Source organism: Silene latifolia, chromosome 9 (genome assembly GCF_048544455.1).
Source record: "Silene latifolia isolate original U9 population chromosome 9, ASM4854445v1, whole genome shotgun sequence".
NCBI lineage: Eukaryota > Viridiplantae > Streptophyta > Magnoliopsida > Caryophyllales > Caryophyllaceae > Silene > Silene latifolia.
Genome location: NC_133534.1, coordinates 66,088,282 through 66,097,678, shown reverse-complemented (window position 1 = coordinate 66,097,678; position 9,397 = coordinate 66,088,282). Strand labels below are relative to the sequence as shown.

Here is a 9,397-nt window from a genome sequence, read left to right as displayed (position 1 = left end):
ATACCGGTGACGATATCACCATACCGTCACCAATAACCACAATAGTCACATCGGTAGCCACACACTTATACTATCTCATGGACACGACCCTAAACACTCATTACTCTCAAGGAATAATAACAACATCATCACCCAAATGGACACTACCACAAGATCACGATGTATACTATGGACGCTTTTCCTGACGTTAGGGAGGCAAGTTTACAAACAACATCTATACTACCACTCATAGGATCAAGTTTCACATAACCATTTTCACACTTATACATACCTACTCCAATTAAACGACTACACTCTATAACACGACTGATCAACTACTTCGACAATATGATTGAGCCCTCAAGCATTACATGCCACACCCCTACTCTCATGACCGTGAAAACAAAACTTGATAATACTAAATCTACCATCATTTATCTCAATAAGTTTCCAAGTCATGCTCAATAACAATATCCTTTAACATGCAACTCAAAACTCGTTCACTATCCATAAGTTCAAACACTTAACGAATATCCAACCTAGATTACACTTCACTCACTATCCACAAATTGCCTCATATAATCATCTTTCTCAACTAAAGACACCTTACGTAAGCTAAAGTCACTTTCTCATACTCCTAATTTTCACGGTATATTATACACAAAGTCACCAATATCACCGCTTAACATAAAAGATTCCTTCCTCAAAAGTCAATAACCATGCTACGTCCTCATATCTCTAATTTGCCAACACATACTCTTACATCACTCATTTTCATTCACAATTCCCTTACTTACAAAACCCATATTACCACTTTATCGAATCCAATTCAATCACTAACAACTATTTCCGCAATTTAGACCAATAACATCCTTATTCATCAAACAACCCTCTCTTTTTCACAAAATCATACAGCTATCTACTTACACGGCTCAAATCCACTTCAAATGAACAAACTCACCTCAATCCCAATAAAACACATATTTCACATTCATAACTCTCAGAATGCAACACCACTTATCACACATTATTAGAACTTGTCCAATTACCCTAACAAGCTTGTTGACTCACTCTCGTTTCACATCTTTTCAATCACAACCACGGGTGCCTACACGTCTTTACTCATCAAAACTATACAATCCACAAGGTAAATTAAGCAAAATAGCACATTATCAACAAGGATCATAACACCACAAAACAAGGACACCATACTTTAAGTACTAAATTTAAAAGTTAATCATGTACACCACGGTGCAAATTTTAAGGTAAGATTTTCGATTTAAAACAATACATGACATTATTAACAAACATTCCAACACTACGAGACAATGAAATTACGTTTCAAATACAAAATTTAAAACTTAATCTTATACACCATGGTATAAAAAAAATGTTGGGCTTAAGGTAAGATTCTCGATTTGGGGCAATACATAGCACTATCAACAAAATCAAACTCTTATTACGCAATTAAACCAAGGAAACTTTAAAACACAAATTTTTAAATTTTAAGGTCATGCCTAACATCTTCAAACAACATGTGAATCTTTATACATAACTGATAAAGAATGAAGTATGAAAATCAAATTATTCGATATAAATAACCTACATGTCAAAACTTAGGGCGATTTCTAAAGCAAAACTTTTATATTAATGCAACACAATGCAACATCAACAAGAACGAAGTACCAAGTAACAATTAGATCATGATTTGAGTGCAAAATAAAATAAAATAAAATCATTCGTATCTATATACTATGAGAATTCAAAATTTTGGCAACATGTAAGACGAAATTTTGATTCAAGATGATACATGCCATTACTAGCTAATTTTTAAACGCGAAAATAAATCAAAATTCAAATACAAACGTCAAAGCTTCAAAAAAATTTAAAGCAAAATTTTCAAGGCAAAATCTCAATGTACGACAAGACTTAGCAATAACAACCAAAACTTAGTCTTTGTCAACAACTAACCATGCAACATCCACAAAATCAAATCATTGATTCAAAAACACACATTTTCGAGTTCATAAAAACAATTGGGCAAAATTCAACATAAAGATTAAATATTTGACATCATAAATGATGTAAAAAGGCGATTAATGTCATGAATTAAATAAAACATGGAATTAATTGACAAACTTTAAAGGGAATAGCGTGGATTTAAACGAAACCAAATTGGAATAAATTAAGACCACTCACATTGTTTAATTAATAAGAATTAAGAGGATAAAATGGAGTAGAAAGCTTAAGTTCAAGCAATACACATCAACAATGGAGTATTGGAAAGATTTTAAAGTTATTTTGGTATTTTGTTACTAGAAATGATGAAGATATGCAAGAAATAAGGTAACAATACAAATCTTGCGACTTTCACAACCCAGAAAATGGCACTCGGTCGAGTGCTGAGTCCACTTGGTCGAGTGACAGCCCACTCGGTCGAGTGCCTTCTCCACTCGGTCGAGTGACTCACTTCCATAAATTTTCAAGTTTCAGGAAATTGATCCGCTCGGTCGAGTCGTAGGGTTCACTTGGTCGAGTGACTCGGTCGAGTACTAGCTCGCACTCGACTGGGTGCTTCTCTATGGTTTGCAATTTTCGACTAAGGATTACTTTTCTTATACTAGCAACTATTTTACTAACAACCATTACTAATCACACTCTAACTATAACATTAATGAAATTCAAACATATATACGATGTTGAAATGCTAAAGGACGGGGCTAAGACTCCTCACACACTAACACGTAACTAGCTTTTCCAAAACATGTCATACGTATCATTACTTTCATCCAACTCTTACATGTTATCTTATACCATATGAACAATTATATCATGCAAGAATCCTATCAACTATGCAAATTACGGCTTTAAAACTCATCATATTCAAACACGCAACACTCATACAAATAAATGCATTTCATATGAAACAATTCTCTACTCATATCACATATACCCCCATTCAAGTAGAAATTTCCATTTCATCCTTTCAACTATCATATGTTATCATTCATCACACAACCACTATATCATGCAAGATGCTCAACAAAACTATACACAAGTATATCATGCAACATTTTACTTTACGTTTCCCGATTCATAACCACCCACGTAGTGACCAACCGAAACAATAGGATCTAATTTTGAAATGAGGGATCCTTCTCACCCAAAACCGACCTCCTATTGTACTCAAGTCGGGTTCATTTTATTAGAGACCCTTAGATTCATTTTGGTTCATTGGTTTAGGTACCAAAATCGTCTCTCTGGTACCACTTTGTAACATCCCCTTCTTACCCGGCCAAGGTAAATAGAAGATGTTACCATCTCGGTTTCCCGAGGCGGTAAATCGGAGATACAATCAAGAAACATTTATTATAAATAACAAGTTTAGTGATTACAAACCATGAATGAATAAATAAAATAATATAACTCGTGACTACTATCTATGTTATCTATCAATTATCCAAGTACTCGACTCCAAGTCCAAAGCGCGGCCTAAATCCCGATCACGTCAACAAGCAAAACCTATACTTAACCTGCTTCCCATATGATCGAAAATATCATATGGATCGACGCAGGTCACCCCGGAAATAGGTCACAAATACACAGACACAACAAACGTCAGTTTCAATAAATAAAGCATGACACGACGCGAGTGCGTGAATATGCAACATGACTATGATATGAATGACATGCTATCAAATAACCACCACCACGGTGCCGGGACACGCCCAGACATACCGATAACCACACTGGTACCGGGACACGCCCAGACGTACTGGGTCCGGAAGCCAACCGGATATCCTGTCAGAGGCCGTGTCTCAGCCACACGAGTCCCTCCGTAACTCAAGCCATTAATGTTCACATCTCTCTTGGAGTGGGAAGCTCCAAGAGGCCACTTAAGCGTAAGACGGTCTCCTAACCGTCTTACGTCTCCTCAATAACCAAGTAACACCACCAAACAATCACAACCGTCATATTCTCCAATATACATGACAAATATAATAATACAAGATACCGCACACAATATGCCAATTACCGACTCATCAAGTCATCTTAACCAATATCATGTTATAATGTAATTCAACCAACATACTTATCTCCTTAATGCTACTATTAACCACTAAACATGTTATAATACAATTACTCTAATTATGTGATACTAATTACAACATTAACCCCAACATATGCATGACCACATTATTGAAAGCGAGTAGGATTAACCTACCTTTTAGCATTCTTCATAAGAAATCCGAAACCACCAAGCATCCATATCAAAAAGCCGTTGCATCCTACATAATTCCATAACAATTATCACAAAGCATCCTACAACAACTAATACTACTAATTAACCCTTCATTATTACCCTTTAATTACTCCTAATACTAATTAAAACACTAATTAACATTACCCATGAAAATCCCCAAAATTTTAGGGTTTGGATCAACATAAAAGAGAGGGAAATGATGAGTATCAACTTACTAGTGGAAGGGAAAGAGAAGGAATCAAGCTTGGTGAATAGTCCTTCCAAATATAGGTGATGCATGTCATTTATATGATGTTTTACACCCTATTTTACACGCATTTCAGAGCTCATTTATGTAGTTTAAGGCTACTATTTGCCCCATTTCGTCTACTTTCGTATTTTTATGTAATATTGCAGATTTATGCGGAAATGAGTAGATATTGAGCCAAATCCGTCCCCGAGTATCTTGCATAGCATTTGACGTGAAGTACTTACTCAAGGAACGATCTTGGTGCGCATTTCGAGGCCCGAAAGACAAATCCACGAGAAGTTTAAAAACGGATTATCAGCTAAACCAGTCGATCGACAGGCCCCCTTAGTCGATCGACCAACCCACGACAAGCAGAAGCTACTGTATACTGCAGCTCAGTCGATCGACCGGTCACCTCAGTCGATCGACCACACCGCTACTCAGACGAGAATTAAAAGATCGAGAAATAGCAAGCCCATAGTACATTAGGTTTTAGAATAAGAACTACGTTGTATTCTATATAACGTAAGCTAGGTTATTCAGTTTTGGCATCTAGTTTTTAGCATACAGTTCTTAACACAATTAAACATTCATTAGTTAGATTATTTTCCGTCAATAAAGTTACTCTTTTGCAATCGGTTTTTGGATCCTTTTCTCTGCAATTTCGGTATTTCCTTTGTTCTTATTTCAGTTCCATTGCCTTTTTATTGTTCATAGATATAGAATTTCTAGTTAGTATCCAAAGCCAATTATCGTTTATCGCTATTTGTTATTTGATTACTTCAATCATGAATTCAATAGTTTATTTCGTTATGATTATTGTTGTTTTTATCAGTATCATGGGTAGCTAAATTAATTGTGCTAGGATGTAGGGGAATTATAGTGTAGGCGGCCTTAGAATTAGGGAGCCCTAATCGCGTGTTGGTCGATCGACCACCCTACCCGGTCGATCGACTGACCTCGTGGGTTTTATCTCGTTTTAATTGTTTTAATTGTTATTTTTGACGAATCGAATGCATGCGACTAGTTGAATGCTTGGTATAGAACTGACCCATTAGATCGAAAGATAGGGAAGGTTATTAGACTACCAATTAAAATGACTAAACTTTGCTGAGATCGAAAGATAGGTATCGTTTAGATTTTTAGTCACTTTTCAGGACGAAAGTCAGTATTAGTGGTATTAGGGACCTGTAGCAAGATCGAAAGATGCTGCTTGTGAGAGTGGACCGAGAGGACCTCTTATATTCCCGTCTCACGAGATTGATTTAGACCTACCTAATTTGCTGCCGCCGAAACTGTAGTGAACCGACCATCCTTGCACCCTTTTAATATCTGTTTTTATCCGTCTTTTTAGTTTATTGTCTTTTATCGCCCTTAGCTATAGATCAAATCAACTCAAAACCCCACACATTTCTGTTACCTTAGACCGAAATTAAACAACTAGAAATTACGTCTGCCTCTCTGTCGTTCGACCCAACTGCCGCTAGCTATAGTTGTAGTTGGAGATTATAAATTTATTTTTAACACCTCACGACGGGTATCAAATTTTGGCGCCGTTTCCGGGGAGGCAATTGTTCTAATTTTTAGTTGTTTTATTTTAGTCTGTTTCTTAGTTTAAGGGACATTCGTTCCTTAAACTTTTCTCATATTCTTTTTGTAGTTTCCTCTTATGCGCAGGTCACAGGGTGGTGAATTAGTACCTTTCAATCCTGAGATTGAGAAGACCTTGCGTGAGTTGAGACGATCATCTAGGATATTGCTGACAGAGGAAGAGCTGAGTACTCTGTCTAGTTACTACGAGAACGAGCTGTTCGAAGAAGATCCACCTACATCTCCTGCTTCTACTTCTTCAGCTGAGACAGTCACATCTCCGGAAATTCCAGTCATGGCTGAAGAAGCAACCATAGCAAGTCACTCTGAGCCGACAGCTGGAAATCTATACAAGGGGTTCGAATTACCGGGAGCTGATAGGAAATTCGAACCTAAGCCTTCTTATATCAACTTGGTTGAGAGGAACCAGTTCGGGGGTGCTGCAAATGAAGATGCAACCAAGCATATGGAGATATTTATCGATTATTGCTGCTCTATACCCCCACCGACCGGTGTGACCCAGGACCAGATAAAGGAGACCATGTTTATATTCTCACTCCGCGATGCTGCAAGGGAGTGGTACAGAGATCTGGATCGAGCCGCTCATGGGATCACCGACTGGAATTATTTGGCCTTGGCATTCTACAAGAAATACTTCTCTGCCTCGAAGACGAATGCCATTAGAGCTCAGATCACGAGCTTTTAACAGGGACCTGATGAGAACTTTCATGAAGCATGGGTCCATTTCAAGAAGCTGGTGCGAACCATTCCGCACCATGGGTTCGAAAAATGGAGTCTTTGCAATCAGTTCTATAACGGGCTGTATGACGATCAGAGGGCTATCTTGGATGTCATAGACAATGGCCGATTTGTTGAGAATATGGGAGAGACTAAGGGGTGGAAGATCATTGATGACTTAGCCACCCATAAAGTCAATATGGGAATTCCGAGGCAATCGGAGGAGGAGTCTTTGAATCCCCTTCGTAGTCGCATTAGAGGCTCTCACAACGAGGTTTGACAAATACGAGTTGGGAGGAGCTTCAAAAGGAGGGATGTATCATGTGAATGCTGTTTCAGACGGTCCTTTCGTCTGTAGAAGATGTGGAGCAGAGGGACATGTTTCAGAAAATTGTCCTAGTCCCTTTGAGTCTTGTGCTGCCTTTCAACATTATAGGCAAATGAATACCTATTATGGGCCGAATGTTCATCCAAATCTGAGGTGGAGTAGTCAAAATGTCTTAAATCCTACTCAACCTCCACAAAGAAGAAGAAAAAACTTATGTGCCCCCTCATAAGCAACGATAGTTTCAAAAACCTCCCTATGTGCCGCAGCATCAACAATCTCAAAATTCTGACTTTGCTGAGTTGAAGAATATGTTGCAAAAGGAGTCCCAAGCTAGAGAGGCCGGGATGAAGCTACTAGAAAGGCAAATTGCTCAATTGGCTAGCAAGAGTACAACTCGAGCTCCGGGACACTTACCGACTTAGACGGACCAGAAAGAGACCCTTAATGCCATCACTTTGAGGAGTGGGTCTACCCTTGAGGGGCCCGTCATGGTCGAGGACGATGCTTCAAAAGATGAGGCGGAACCGAGTCAAAAGAAAGCTGGAACGAACAAAAACAAGAAAAAGACGAACAACAGGTATGTCAGTCGATCGACTGACATACCCGGTCGATCGACCGAAGTGCGACAAACAGTAGCTTCTGGTCCTGTTCAAGTCAGTCGATCGACTGACCTAACCGGTCGATCGACTGAGATTGCTGCTGATAGTGAACCTTTTCGTCCTCCAATGCCCGATAACTTGAGGGATCATTTGTTTCGGGGTACGACTGCCCCGAAAATATTGAGGCCAGACCCGACTGCTGATGGGTCTGTTCCGGTTCCGAAGTACGGCCCTATGTCAATTAATGGTTCACATTTGAGACGGTCTGAAGAAGGGTCAAGCTTCAACAAAGAGAAGGTAGTGGACTTTCAGCCTAAATCCACCGACGCCGGCATGAGAGACTTAGAGGAAAGGGCTAAGTTACTTCTTACAGCCCCCTATCCGGAGAGATTGGTGCCGACGAAGGAACAGGTATCTTTTAATAAGTTTGAAAATGTTGTTCGTAGTCTAAACGTACAAGTACCTTTCCTAGAATTAGTCAATCAAATGCATGCTTATATGAAGTTTATGAAGCAATTACTGTCTAAAAAGAAGTCACTTGAAACTGTGCATACTGTCGCATTAACTGAGGAGACATGCTCTTATCTGTCTCATACTGCACCCCTTAAGCTAGAAGACCCGGGAAGCTTTTCAGTCCCATGTAATATTGGCACCTTTCCTATTGAGAAAGCCTTATGTGACCTAGGAGCAAGTATTAGCGTTATGCCCTTGAGTCTTGCTAGGAAGCTGAAGTTGAATAGGTTTGCAGTTACAAATATGACAGTACAGATGGCTGATCGCTCTGCGGTCCAGCCAATAGGAGTCTTAGAGGACATCCCCGTGCAAATAGGGAGGTTTTTCTTCCCTGTTGACTTCGTGGTGCTTGATATGTCCGAAGATGCACACATACCTATCATACTAGGTAAACCATTCCTGCACACTGCTGGTGCAGTCATTGACGTTGGTTCAGGTACTTTGACCTTTAAGGTAGGCAAGCATTCCATTGTCTTTGCCCATACAGCTAGGAAGAAAGACCCCATGTGGCCTGTCACTTGCAATACGGTTTCTGAAAAGAAATCGTATTTTATACTTCCTGATATGCCTGTCTCTACTCCTACTCCTATTGTGACACCTCCGCCCCAGATTGGGAGCAAAGTGGAGGAAGATTCTACTGTTTTAGATATTGCAGGAGCTGGTTTGGGGAAGGAAGAGCCACATGTTGCCCCAGCCGTGAAGGAGCCGATAGTTCAAAGAGGTGGTCTGGGATGCCTTAGCTATGGCACCGATGAGAAGCCTGAAGATGAGCCGGTCAAAGCAACGGAGTCTGATCTGGATTCCGACGAGTCCGAAGAGGTCATTGCTTGGGAAGATGTCCGACATGTTGACCCGTTGAGTCTTGCAGACGATGGAAGTAAGAGTGCAGCTGAGAAGATGAGCACTATTGAGGCTACTTCTTGTAGCCAGAAGCCGACCAAGTGGGCCATCCCATGGCCGTTCTTGATCAACTATTAGTTGATTGAGACTTTTTCACAAACTATACATTTTATTTGCTTTCGGTGAACCTTTCTATTTATTGTTTTGTGTGCGCGAAACTTTGCCGTTTACACTTGCTTAGGATTTTAAACTCCTTAAATGGTTGCTTTGGGTTTTGCGCAATTTTGGGCGCGTATTATTGTGCACTTGCAGGTTTT

At 39.5% G+C, this 9,397-nt stretch overlaps 1 non-coding gene across 1 annotated transcript; it reads right to left on the bottom strand.

Annotated features, from left to right (window-relative positions):
* Positions 1–6,738: 6,738 nt before the first annotated feature.
* Positions 6,739–6,845, bottom strand: LOC141603861 (small nucleolar RNA R71). Its single transcript, XR_012525704.1, has one exon. It is a non-coding gene; the product is annotated as a small nucleolar RNA R71 (small nucleolar RNA).
* Between the last annotated feature and the right edge of the window lie 2,552 nt (positions 6,846–9,397).